At 46.3% G+C, this 13794-nt stretch overlaps 6 non-coding genes across 6 annotated transcripts; all 6 read right to left on the reverse strand.

The window, feature by feature from the left end:
- Positions 1–1987: 1987 nt before the first annotated feature.
- LOC130341745 (U2 spliceosomal RNA) lies at positions 1988–2178 on the reverse strand. Its single transcript, XR_008881523.1, has one exon. It is a non-coding gene; the product is annotated as a U2 spliceosomal RNA (small nuclear RNA).
- A 2094-nt stretch (positions 2179–4272) lies between these two features.
- On the reverse strand, positions 4273–4463 carry LOC130341746 (U2 spliceosomal RNA). The gene has a single exon (XR_008881524.1). It is a non-coding gene; the product is annotated as a U2 spliceosomal RNA (small nuclear RNA).
- Positions 4464–6563: 2100 nt separating this feature from the next.
- LOC130341748 (U2 spliceosomal RNA) lies at positions 6564–6754 on the reverse strand. The gene has a single exon (XR_008881525.1). It is a non-coding gene; the product is annotated as a U2 spliceosomal RNA (small nuclear RNA).
- Positions 6755–8838: 2084 nt separating this feature from the next.
- LOC130341749 (U2 spliceosomal RNA) lies at positions 8839–9029 on the reverse strand. Its single transcript, XR_008881526.1, has one exon. It is a non-coding gene; the product is annotated as a U2 spliceosomal RNA (small nuclear RNA).
- A 2094-nt stretch (positions 9030–11123) lies between these two features.
- LOC130341750 (U2 spliceosomal RNA) lies at positions 11124–11314 on the reverse strand. The gene has a single exon (XR_008881527.1). It is a non-coding gene; the product is annotated as a U2 spliceosomal RNA (small nuclear RNA).
- A 2093-nt stretch (positions 11315–13407) lies between these two features.
- On the reverse strand, positions 13408–13598 carry LOC130341751 (U2 spliceosomal RNA). Its single transcript, XR_008881528.1, has one exon. It is a non-coding gene; the product is annotated as a U2 spliceosomal RNA (small nuclear RNA).
- Between the last annotated feature and the right edge of the window lie 196 nt (positions 13599–13794).

Genomic DNA, 13794 nt, shown 5'->3' on the forward strand with positions numbered 1-13794 from the left:
GCTGGGGGGCAGTCAACCACCAGTACACACAGCAGAACCTAAACCCATACCATTATTGCTAAGCAGCAAGACAGGGGCCCATTGCACTCCCACGGGGCCTTTTTAAATGCAATCCATAACCCGGATTTGCCAGGAACCCTTCTTACTCCTCCTACTTGCATGTGACACTGGGCTTAGGATCTGCATAGGAAACACACACACAAGCACACACCTACCTTTGTTGCCTGCAGATGCCTCCTTGGCTGTCCCCAAACGGTATCAAACCAACACCCACGGGAAGCTGTAAGCATAGAGGACATGCCTGCACCCCATTGGACTTACCTGTGTGGGTTAAATCCGGGTTATTTGACAACCTATGGCGGTGATGGTTCTGCTCAGGCAGAGCAGTGCTGATGCTCCTCATAAAGCTGTCGCTGCTGTGAAGGTTCTAGGGGAAATCACAAATCCCTTTGGTTACATACACAACAAAGCTGGGTTGTTGTTGTTTACACTCTGCAAGGCCTGTGGAAGTGAGTGACATCATAGCACTGTAGTTCTGAGGGTTCAAGATGGATGCAACAATCTCCTGTTGCTTCTATGAAGGCCGTAATAGACGACATCACCAAACAGCTCCATAGTCACATACACAGCAAAGGAGAGATGTTGTTTACACTTAGTGATGTCAGTGGTATTGAGTGACATCACAGCACAGTGCTAAGGCTCCTGGGCCTGGACACAGCAGCGGCTGCAATATCTCAACGGAGAATACGTTTATATCTATGTGTGTGTGTGCGCATATATATATATATATATATATATATATATATATATATATATATTTCTCCGCCGAAATCACTTTTAAACCCATTTCCACCTTTTTTTCCCTTCTCTTCCTCTTACTTTTTTTTCACGTTTTTTTACGTTTTTCTCCTTTTCGCCTCTTTTCTGGGCGTATTATTCTTCTTTTTCTTCTTTTTTTTCGTCTAATGCATACCCCATCAGTGCAGCAATGCTTATTCAATACCGCCAGCAGATGGAGACACTGGGGGATAATTTTCTAAGGATTTATACTGATTTTTCCTGTCTGAATTTGTCGCACAGAAAGTTGCAGGCCAAATATGTGTGACATTTCTGCGACTTTAGCTTCTAGAGCATTTTTACAACATTATACATAGGTGCTGAATACATAAAAAGCGACTGTTCAGCGACAGACAAGTCGCATCGGCTGAAAGTAGGCCAGAATGTCAGTCCATGTTGGAGCAGGTTTAGATACAGTCTAAAGCATAGATCTCAAAGTCTGTGCACAGAATTTAGCAAGGGCCTCGCACCTTCTGATGCATCAGGTAGGTGCACAATAGCATAGCCTAACCCTCTGTACTTTGGTCTATATTGATGCGGGACATAGACAGCCAGCTGATGACCAATCCATTAGTGCAATGGATGGCTGGAAGCATTTGTCTTTGCCTTTGCAATACCACAGAAGCAATGCATGGTCAATGTACAGCAATGACACACCTGTGTGAACAGCCAGGAGACCCCCCCCCCCCCCCCATGTTATGTTACATAGTTACATAGTTAGTACGGTCGAAAAAAGACATATGTCCATCACGTTCAACCAGGGAATTAAGGGGTAGGGGTGTGGCGCGATATTGGGGAAGGGATGAGATTTTATATTTCTTCATAAGCATTAATCTTATTTTGTCAATTAGGAACATTCAGCACCCACCCGCTATCAAGGCAGCTGCCTATCATGTCATGCCCTACCTGCACAGGTGTGCTGGCTACTCAAATGATCCAATTAAGGAGGCCATTTAGTCAGCAGCAGCAGAAGTCCTGTGCCTGGACGCTCCAACAGGGGCCAGACACAAGCAGAAGCAGAAGCAGCAGAAGCAGCACCACCTTTTGTTTTTTGGCTGCAGCAGCAGCAAGGCCCACAGGGCTGGCTAGCTGGCTAGCCAGCAAGCAGGTAGCAATGAAAGTAGGAATCTTTCTTTTTAACCCTGTAAGGGGGTGGTGCACTGTACCCGAAGATACTGCCATATCGGGTCAATGCATAGGGCGACGGAAGCAAGCTTCGAAATCGGCCCCCGTTCTCAAAAATCCATTTAATATATGGTCCCCAGATAGGGGACGTATCAGATATTAAACTGATAAGAACAGATACTACACTTGATCTTAGCCAAAAGGCCGAGAAGCGATAACCGTGAAAGGGGCGGGCCCAACAAGGTCCCCTTCATGGGCACTATCACTGCTTGCTGTCAGGGAGGCTGCCAGACAATTTTCCATGCACACTCTGGGCTGGGGGGCAGTCAACCACCAGTACACACAGCAGAACCTAAACCCATACCATTATTGCTAAGCAGCAAGACAGGGGCCCATTGCACTCCCACGGGGCCTTTTTAAATGCAATCCATAACCCGGATTTGCCAGGAACCCTTCTTACTCCTCCTACTTGCATGTGACACTGGGCTTAGGATCTGCATAGGAAACACACACACAAGCACACACCTACCTTTGTTGCCTGCAGATGCCTCCTTGGCTGTCCCCAAACGGTATCAAACCAACACCCACGGGAAGCTGTAAGCATAGAGGACATGCCTGCACCCCATTGGACTTACCTGTGTGGGTTAAATCCGGGTTATTTGACAACCTATGGCGGTGATGGTTCTGCTCAGGCAGAGCAGTGCTGATGCTCCTCATAAAGCTGTCGCTGCTGTGAAGGTTCTAGGTGACATCACAAATCCCTTTGGTTACATACACAACAAAGCTGGGTTGTTGTTGTTTACACTCTGCAAGGCCTGTGGAAGTGAGTGACATCATAGCACTGTAGTTCTGAGGGTTCAAGATGGATGCAACAATCTCCTGTTGCTTCTATGAAGGCCGTAATAGACGACATCACCAAACAGCTCCATAGTCACATACACAGCAAAGGAGAGATGTTGTTTACACCTAGTGATGTCAGTGGTATTGAGTGACATCACAGCACAGTGCTAAGGCTCCTGGGCCTGGACACAGCAGCGGCTGCAATATCTCAACGGAGAATACGTTTATATCTATGTGTGTGTGTGCGCATATATATATATATATATATATATATATATATATATATATATTTCTCCGCCAAAATCACTTTTAAACCCATTTCCACCTTTTTTTCCCTTCTCTTCCTCTTACTTTTTTTTCACGTTTTTTTACGTTTTTCTCCTTTTCGCCTCTTTTCTGGGCGTATTATTCTTCTTTTTCTTCTTTTTTTTCGTCTAATGCATACCCCATCAGTGCAGCAATGCTTATTCAATACCGCCAGCAGATGGAGACACTGGGGGATAATTTTCTAAGGATTTATACTGATTTTTCCTGTCTGAATTTGTCGCACAGAAAGTTGCAGGCCAAATATGTGTGACATTTCTGCGACTTTAGCTTCTAGAGCATTTTTACAACATTATACATAGGTGCTGAATACATAAAAAGCGACTGTTCAGCGACAGACAAGTCGCATCGGCTGAAAGTAGGCCAGAATGTCAGTCCATGTTGGAGCAGGTTTAGATACAGTCTAAAGCATAGATCTCAAAGTCTGTGCACAGAATTTAGCAAGGGCCTCGCACCTTCTGATGCATCAGGTAGGTGCACAATAGCATAGCCTAACCCTCTGTACTTTGGTCTATATTGATGCGGGACATAGACAGCCAGCTGATGACCAATCCATTAGTGCAATGGATGGCTGGAAGCATTTGTCTTTGCCTTTGCAATACCACAGAAGCAATGCATGGTCAATGTACAGCAATGACACACCTGTGTGAACAGCCAGGAGACCCCCCCCAACCCCCCCCCCCATGTTATGTTACATAGTTACATAGTTAGTACGGTCGAAAAAAGACATATGTCCATCACGTTCAACCAGGGAATTAAGGGGTAGGGGTGTGGCGCGATATTGGGGAAGGGATGAGATTTTATATTTCTTCATAAGCATTAATCTTATTTTGTCAATTAGGAACATTCAGCACCCACCCGCTATCAAGGCAGCTGCCTATCATGTCATGCCCTACCTGCACAGGTGTGCTGGCTACTCAAATGATCCAATTAAGGAGGCCATTTAGTCAGCAGCAGCAGAAGTCCTGTGCCTGGACGCTCCAACAGGGGCCAGACACAAGCAGAAGCAGAAGCAGCAGAAGCAGCAGCAGCACCACCTTTTGTTTTTTGGCTGCAGCAGCAGCAAGGCCCACAGGGCTGGCTAGCTGGCTAGCCAGCAAGCAGGTAGCAATGAAAGTAGGAATCTTTCTTTTTAACCCTGTAAGGGGGTGGTGCACTGTACCCGAAGATACTGCCATATCGGGTCAATGCATAGGGCGACGGAAGCAAGCTTCGAAATCGGCCCCCGTTCTCAAAAATCCATTTAATATATGGTCCCCAGATAGGGGACGTATCAGATATTAAACTGATAAGAACAGATACTACACTTGATCTTAGCCAAAAGGCCGAGAAGCGATAACCGTGAAAGGGGCGGGCCCAACAAGGTCCCCTTCATGGGCACTATCACTGCTTGCTGTCAGGGAGGCTGCCAGACAATTTTCCATGCACACTCTGGGCTGGGGGGCAGTCAACCACCAGTACACACAGCAGAACCTAAACCCATACCATTATTGCTAAGCAGCAAGACAGGGGCCCATTGCACTCCCACGGGGCCTTTTTAAATGCAATCCATAACCCGGATTTGCCAGGAACCCTTCTTACTCCTCCTACTTGCATGTGACACTGGGCTTAGGATCTGCATAGGAAACACACACACAAGCACACACCTACCTTTGTTGCCTGCAGATGCCTCCTTGGCTGTCCCCAAACGGTATCAAACCAACACCCACGGGAAGCTGTAAGCATAGAGGACATGCCTGCACCCCATTGGACTTACCTGTGTGGGTTAAATCCGGGTTATTTGACAACCTATGGCGGTGATGGTTCTGCTCAGGCAGAGCAGTGCTGATGCTCCTCATAAAGCTGTCGCTGCTGTGAAGGTTCTAGGTGACATCACAAATCCCTTTGGTTACATACACAACAAAGCTGGGTTGTTGTTGTTTACACTCTGCAAGGCCTGTGGAAGTGAGTGACATCATAGCACTGTAGTTCTGAGGGTTCAAGATGGATGCAACAATCTCCTGTTGCTTCTATGAAGGCCGTAATAGACGACATCACCAAACAGCTCCATAGTCACATACACAGCAAAGGAGAGATGTTGTTTACACCTAGTGATGTCAGTGGTATTGAGTGACATCACAGCACAGTGCTAAGGCTCCTGGGCCTGGACACAGCAGCGGCTGCAATATCTCAACGGAGAATACGTTTATATCTATGTGTGTGTGTGCGCATATATATATATATATATATATATATATATATATATATATATATATATATTTCTCCGCCGAAATCACTTTTAAACCCATTTCCACCTTTTTTTCCCTTCTCTTCCTCTTACTTTTTTTTCACGTTTTTTTACGTTTTTCTCCTTTTCGCCTCTTTTCTGGGCGTATTATTCTTCTTTTTCTTCTTTTTTTTCGTCTAATGCATACCCCATCAGTGCAGCAATGCTTATTCAATACCGCCAGCAGATGGAGACACTGGGGGATAATTTTCTAAGGATTTATACTGATTTTTCCTGTCTGAATTTGTCGCACAGAAAGTTGCAGGCCAAATATGTGTGACATTTCTGCGACTTTAGCTTCTAGAGCATTTTTACAACATTATACATAGGTGCTGAATACATAAAAAGCGACTGTTCAGCGACAGACAAGTCGCATCGGCTGAAAGTAGGCCAGAATGTCAGTCCATGTTGGAGCAGGTTTAGATACAGTCTAAAGCATAGATCTCAAAGTCTGTGCACAGAATTTAGCAAGGGCCTCGCACCTTCTGATGCATCAGGTAGGTGCACAATAGCATAGCCTAACCCTCTGTACTTTGGTCTATATTGATGCGGGACATAGACAGCCAGCTGATGACCAATCCATTAGTGCAATGGATGGCTGGAAGCATTTGTCTTTGCCTTTGCAATACCACAGAAGCAATGCATGGTCAATGTACAGCAATGACACACCTGTGTGAACAGCCAGGAGACCCCCCCCCCCCCCCCCCCATGTTATGTTACATAGTTACATAGTTAGTACGGTCGAAAAAAGACATATGTCCATCACGTTCAACCAGGGAATTAAGGGGTAGGGGTGTGGCGCGATATTGGGGAAGGGATGAGATTTTATATTTCTTCATAAGCATTAATCTTATTTTGTCAATTAGGAACATTCAGCACCCACCCGCTATCAAGGCAGCTGCCTATCATGTCATGCCCTACCTGCACAGGTGTGCTGGCTACTCAAATGATCCAATTAAGGAGGCCATTTAGTCAGCAGCAGCAGAAGTCCTGTGCCTGGACGCTCCAACAGGGGCCAGACACAAGCAGAAGCAGAAGCAGCAGAAGCAGCAGCAGCACCACCTTTTGTTTTTTGGCTGCAGCAGCAGCAAGGCCCACAGGGCTGGCTAGCTGGCTAGCCAGCAAGCAGGTAGCAATGAAAGTAGGAATCTTTCTTTTTAACCCTGTAAGGGGGTGGTGCACTGTACCCGAAGATACTGCCATATCGGGTCAATGCATAGGGCGACGGAAGCAAGCTTCGAAATCGGCCCCCGTTCTCAAAAATCCATTTAATATATGGTCCCCAGATAGGGGACGTATCAGATATTAAACTGATAAGAACAGATACTACACTTGATCTTAGCCAAAAGGCCGAGAAGCGATAACCGTGAAAGGGGCGGGCCCAACAAGGTCCCCTTCATGGGCACTATCACTGCTTGCTGTCAGGGAGGCTGCCAGACAATTTTCCATGCACACTCTGGGCTGGGGGGCAGTCAACCACCAGTACACACAGCAGAACCTAAACCGCTAAGCAGCAAGACAGGGGCCCATTGCACTCCCACAGGGCCTTTTTAAATGCAATCCATAACCCGGATTTGCCAGGAACCCTTCTTACTCCTCCTACTTGCATGTGACACTGGGCTTAGGATCTGCATAGGAAACACACACACAAGCACACACCTACCTTTGTTGCCTGCAGATGCCTCCTTGGCTGTCCCCAAACGGTATCAAACCAACACCCACGGGAAGCTGTAAGCATAGAGGACATGCCTGCACCCCATTGGACTTACCTGTGTGGGTTAAATCCGGGTTATTTGACAACCTATGGCGGTGATGGTTCTGCTCAGGCAGAGCAGTGCTGATGCTCCTCATAAAGCTGTCGCTGCTGTGAAGGTTCTAGGTGACATCACAAATCCCTTTGGTTACATACACAACAAAGCTGGGTTGTTGTTGTTTACACTCTGCAAGGCCTGTGGAAGTGAGTGACATCATAGCACTGTAGTTCTGAGGGTTCAAGATGGATGCAACAATCTCCTGTTGCTTCTATGAAGGCCGTAATAGACGACATCACCAAACAGCTCCATAGTCACATACACAGCAAAGGAGAGATGTTGTTTACACCTAGTGATGTCAGTGGTATTGAGTGACATCACAGCACAGTGCTAAGGCTCCTGGGCCTGGACACAGCAGCGGCTGCAATATCTCAACGGAGAATACGTTTATATCTATGTGTGTGTGTGCGCATATATATATATATATATATATATATATATATATATATATATATATTCTCCGCCGAAATCACTTTTAAACCCATTTCCACCTTTTTTTCCCTTCTCTTCCTCTTACTTTTTTTTCACGTTTTTTTACGTTTTTCTCCTTTTCGCCTCTTTTCTGGGCGTATTATTCTTCTTTTTCTTCTTTTTTTTCGTCTAATGCATACCCCATCAGTGCAGCAATGCTTATTCAATACCGCCAGCAGATGGAGACACTGGGGGATAATTTTCTAAGGATTTATACTGATTTTTCCTGTCTGAATTTGTCGCACAGAAAGTTGCAGGCCAAATATGTGTGACATTTCTGCGACTTTAGCTTCTAGAGCATTTTTACAACATTATACATAGGTGCTGAATACATAAAAAGCGACTGTTCAGCGACAGACAAGTCGCATCGGCTGAAAGTAGGCCAGAATGTCAGTCCATGTTGGAGCAGGTTTAGATACAGTCTAAAGCATAGATCTCAAAGTCTGTGCACAGAATTTAGCAAGGGCCTCGCACCTTCTGATGCATCAGGTAGGTGCACAATAGCATAGCCTAACCCTCTGTACTTTGGTCTATATTGATGCGGGACATAGACAGCCAGCTGATGACCAATCCATTAGTGCAATGGATGGCTGGAAGCATTTGTCTTTGCCTTTGCAATACCACAGAAGCAATGCATGGTCAATGTACAGCAATGACACACCTGTGTGAACAGCCAGGAGACCCCCCCCACCCCCCCCCCCATGTTATGTTACATAGTTACATAGTTAGTACGGTCGAAAAAAGACATATGTCCATCACGTTCAACCAGGGAATTAAGGGGTAGGGGTGTGGCGCGATATTGGGGAAGGGATGAGATTTTATATTTCTTCATAAGCATTAATCTTATTTTGTCAATTAGGAACATTCAGCACCCACCCGCTATCAAGGCAGCTGCCTATCATGTCATGCCCTACCTGCACAGGTGTGCTGGCTACTCAAATGATCCAATTAAGGAGGCCATTTAGTCAGCAGCAGCAGAAGTCCTGTGCCTGGACGCTCCAACAGGGGCCAGACACAAGCAGAAGCAGAAGCAGCAGAAGCAGCAGCAGCACCACCTTTTGTTTTTTGGCTGCAGCAGCAGCAAGGCCCACAGGGCTGGCTAGCTGGCTAGCCAGCAAGCAGGTAGCAATGAAAGTAGGAATCTTTCTTTTTAACCCTGTAAGGGGGTGGTGCACTGTACCCGAAGATACTGCCATATCGGGTCAATGCATAGGGCGACGGAAGCAAGCTTCGAAATCGGCCCCCGTTCTCAAAAATCCATTTAATATATGGTCCCCAGATAGGGGACGTATCAGATATTAAACTGATAAGAACAGATACTACACTTGATCTTAGCCAAAAGGCCGAGAAGCGATAACCGTGAAAGGGGCGGGCCCAACAAGGTCCCCTTCATGGGCACTATCACTGCTTGCTGTCAGGGAGGCTGCCAGACAATTTTCCATGCACACTCTGGGCTGGGGGGCAGTCAACCACCAGTACACACAGCAGAACCTAAACCCATACCATTATTGCTAAGCAGCAAGACAGGGGCCCATTGCACTCCCACGGGGCCTTTTTAAATGCAATCCATAACCCGGATTTGCCAGGAACCCTTCTTACTCCTCCTACTTGCATGTGACACTGGGCTTAGGATCTGCATAGGAAACACACACACAAGCACACACCTACCTTTGTTGCCTGCAGATGCCTCCTTGGCTGTCCCCAAACGGTATCAAACCAACACCCACGGGAAGCTGTAAGCATAGAGGACATGCCTGCACCCCATTGGACTTACCTGTGTGGGTTAAATCCGGGTTATTTGACAACCTATGGCGGTGATGGTTCTGCTCAGGCAGAGCAGTGCTGATGCTCCTCATAAAGCTGTCGCTGCTGTGAAGGTTCTAGGTGACATCACAAATCCCTTTGGTTACATACACAACAAAGCTGGGTTGTTGTTGTTTACACTCTGCAAGGCCTGTGGAAGTGAGTGACATCATAGCACTGTAGTTCTGAGGGTTCAAGATGGATGCAACAATCTCCTGTTGCTTCTATGAAGGCCGTAATAGACGACATCACCAAACAGCTCCATAGTCACATACACAGCAAAGGAGAGATGTTGTTTACACCTAGTGATGTCAGTGGTATTGAGTGACATCACAGCACAGTGCTAAGGCTCCTGGGCCTGGACACAGCAGCGGCTGCAATATCTCAACGGAGAATACGTTTATATCTATGTGTGTGTGTGCGTATATATATATATATATATATATATATATATATATATATATATATATTTCTCCGCCGAAATCACTTTTAAACCCATTTCCACCTTTTTTTCCCTTCTCTTCCTCTTACTTTTTTTTCACGTTTTTTTACGTTTTTCTCCTTTTCGCCTCTTTTCTGGGCGTATTATTCTTCTTTTTCTTCTTTTTTTTCGTCTAATGCATACCCCATCAGTGCAGCAATGCTTATTCAATACCGCCAGCAGATGGAGACACTGGGGGATAATTTTCTAAGGATTTATACTGATTTTTCCTGTCTGAATTTGTCGCACAGAAAGTTGCAGGCCAAATATGTGTGACATTTCTGCGACTTTAGCTTCTAGAGCATTTTTACAACATTATACATAGGTGCTGAATACATAAAAAGCGACTGTTCAGCGACAGACAAGTCGCATCGGCTGAAAGTAGGCCAGAATGTCAGTCCATGTTGGAGCAGGTTTAGATACAGTCTAAAGCATAGATCTCAAAGTCTGTGCACAGAATTTAGCAAGGGCCTCGCACCTTCTGATGCATCAGGTAGGTGCACAATAGCATAGCCTAACCCTCTGTACTTTGGTCTATATTGATGCGGGACATAGACAGCCAGCTGATGACCAATCCATTAGTGCAATGGATGGCTGGAAGCATTTGTCTTTGCCTTTGCAATACCACAGAAGCAATGCATGGTCAATGTACAGCAATGACACACCTGTGTGAACAGCCAGGAGACCCCCCCCCCCCCCCCCATGTTATGTTACATAGTTACATAGTTAGTACGGTCGAAAAAAGACATATGTCCATCACGTTCAACCAGGGAATTAAGGGGTAGGGGTGTGGCGCGATATTGGGGAAGGGATGAGATTTTATATTTCTTCATAAGCATTAATCTTATTTTGTCAATTAGGAACATTCAGCACCCACCCGCTATCAAGGCAGCTGCCTATCATGTCATGCCCTACCTGCACAGGTGTGCTGGCTACTCAAATGATCCAATTAAGGAGGCCATTTAGTCAGCAGCAGCAGAAGTCCTGTGCCTGGACGCTCCAACAGGGGCCAGACACAAGCAGAAGCAGAAGCAGCAGAAGCAGCAGCAGCACCACCTTTTGTTTTTTGGCTGCAGCAGCAGCAAGGCCCACAGGGCTGGCTAGCTGGCTAGCCAGCAAGCAGGTAGCAATGAAAGTAGGAATCTTTCTTTTTAACCCTGTAAGGGGGTGGTGCACTGTACCCGAAGATACTGCCATATCGGGTCAATGCATAGGGCGACGGAAGCAAGCTTCGAAATCGGCCCCCGTTCTCAAAAATCCATTTAATATATGGTCCCCAGATAGGGGACGTATCAGATATTAAACTGATAAGAACAGATACTACACTTGATCTTAGCCAAAAGGCCGAGAAGCGATAACCGTGAAAGGGGCGGGCCCAACAAGGTCCCCTTCATGGGCACTATCACTGCTTGCTGTCAGGGAGGCTGCCAGACAATTTTCCATGCACACTCTGGGCTGGGGGGCAGTCAACCACCAGTACACACAGCAGAACCTAAACCCATACCATTATTGCTAAGCAGCAAGACAGGGGCCCATTGCACTCCCACGGGGCCTTTTTAAATGCAATCCATAACCCGGATTTGCCAGGAACCCTTCTTACTCCTCCTACTTGCATGTGACACTGGGCTTAGGATCTGCATAGGAAACACACACACAAGCACACACCTACCTTTGTTGCCTGCAGATGCCTCCTTGGCTGTCCCCAAACGGTATCAAACCAACACCCACGGGAAGCTGTAAGCATAGAGGACATGCCTGCACCCCATTGGACTTACCTGTGTGGGTTAAATCCGGGTTATTTGACAACCTATGGCGGTGATGGTTCTGCTCAGGCAGAGCAGTGCTGATGCTCCTCATAAAGCTGTCGCTGCTGTGAAGGTTCTAGGTGACATCACAAATCCCTTTGGTTACATACACAACAAAGCTGGGTTGTTGTTGTTTACACTCTGCAAGGCCTGTGGAAGTGAGTGACATCATAGCACTGTAGTTCTGAGGGTTCAAGATGGATGCAACAATCTCCTGTTGCTTCTATGAAGGCCGTAATAGACGACATCACCAAACAGCTCCATAGTCACATACACAGCAAAGGAGAGATGTTGTTTACACCTAGTGATGTCAGTGGTATTGAGTGACATCACAGCACAGTGCTAAGGCTCCTGGGCCTGGACACAGCAGCGGCTGCAATATCTCAACGGAGAATACGTTTATATCTATGTGTGTGTGTGCGCATATATATATATATATATATATATATATATATATATATATATATATATTTCTCCGCCGAAATCACTTTTAAACCCATTTCCACCTTTTTTTCCCTTCTCTTCCTCTTACTTTTTTTTCACGTTTTTTTACGTTTTTCTCCTTTTCGCCTCTTTTCTGGGCGTATTATTCTTCTTTTTCTTCTTTTTTTTCGTCTAATGCATACCCCATCAGTGCAGCAATGCTTATTCAATACCGCCAGCAGATGGAGACACTGGGGGATAATTTTCTAAGGATTTATACTGATTTTTCCTGTCTGAATTTGTCGCACAGAAAGTTGCAGGCCAAATATGTGTGACATTTCTGCGACTTTAGCTTCTAGAGCATTTTACAACATTATACATAGGTGCTGAATACATAAAAAGCGACTGTTCAGCGACAGACAAGTCGCATCGGCTGAAAGTAGGCCAGAATGTCAGTCCATGTTGGAGCAGGTTTAGATACAGTCTAAAGCATAGATCTCAAAGTCTGTGCACAGAATTTAGCAAGGGCCTCGCACCTTCTGATGCATCAGGTAGGTGCACAATAGCATAGCCTAACCCTCTGTACTTTGGTCTATATTGATGCGGGACATAGACAGCCAGCTGATGACCAATCCATTAGTGCAATGGATGGCTGGAAGCATTTGTCTTTGCCTTTGCAATACCACAGAAGCAATGCATGGTCAATGTACAGCAATGACACACCTGTGTGAACAGCCAGGCAGACCCCCCCCCCCCCCATGTTATGTTACATAGTTACATAGTTAGTACGGTCGAAAAAAGACATATGTCCATCACGTTCAACCAGGGAATTAAGGGGTAGGGGTGTGGCGCGATATTGGGGAAGGGATGAGATTTTATATTTCTTCATAAGCATTAATCTTATTTTGTCAATTAGGAACATTCAGCACCCACCCGCTATCAAGGCAGCTGCCTATCATGTCATGCCCTACCTGCACAGGTGTGCTGGCTACTCAAATGATCCAATTAAGGAGGCCATTTAGTCAGCAGCAGCAGAAGTCCTGTGCCTGGACGCTCCAACAGGGGCCAGACACAAGCAGAAGCAGAAGCAGCAGAAGCAGCAGCAGCACCACCTTTTGTTTTTTGGCTGCAGCAGCAGCAAGGCCCACAGGGCTGGCTAGCTGGCTAGCCAGCAAGCAGGTAGCAATGAAAGTAGGAATCTTTCTTTTTAACCCTGTAAGGGGGTGGTGCACTGTACCCGAAGATACTGCCATATCGGGTCAATGCATAGGGCGACGGAAGCAAGCTTCGAAATCGGCCCCCGTTCTCAAAAATCCATTTAATATATGGTCCCCAGATAGGGGACGTATCAGATATTAAACTGATAAGAACAGATACTACACTTGATCTTAGCCAAAAGGCCGAGAAGCGATAACCGTGAAAGGGGCGGGCCCAACAAGGTCCCCTTCATGGGCACTATCACTGCTTGCTGTCAGGGAGGCTGCCAGACAATTTTCCATGCACACTCTGGGCTGGGGGGCAGTCAACCACCAGTACACACAGCAGAACCTAAACCCATACCATTATTGCTAAGCAGCAAGACAGGGGCCCATTGCACTCCCACGGGGC

The sequence above is a fragment of the Hyla sarda genome, unplaced genomic scaffold (genome assembly GCF_029499605.1).
Source record: "Hyla sarda isolate aHylSar1 unplaced genomic scaffold, aHylSar1.hap1 scaffold_624, whole genome shotgun sequence".
Taxonomy (NCBI): Eukaryota; Metazoa; Chordata; class Amphibia; order Anura; family Hylidae; genus Hyla; species Hyla sarda.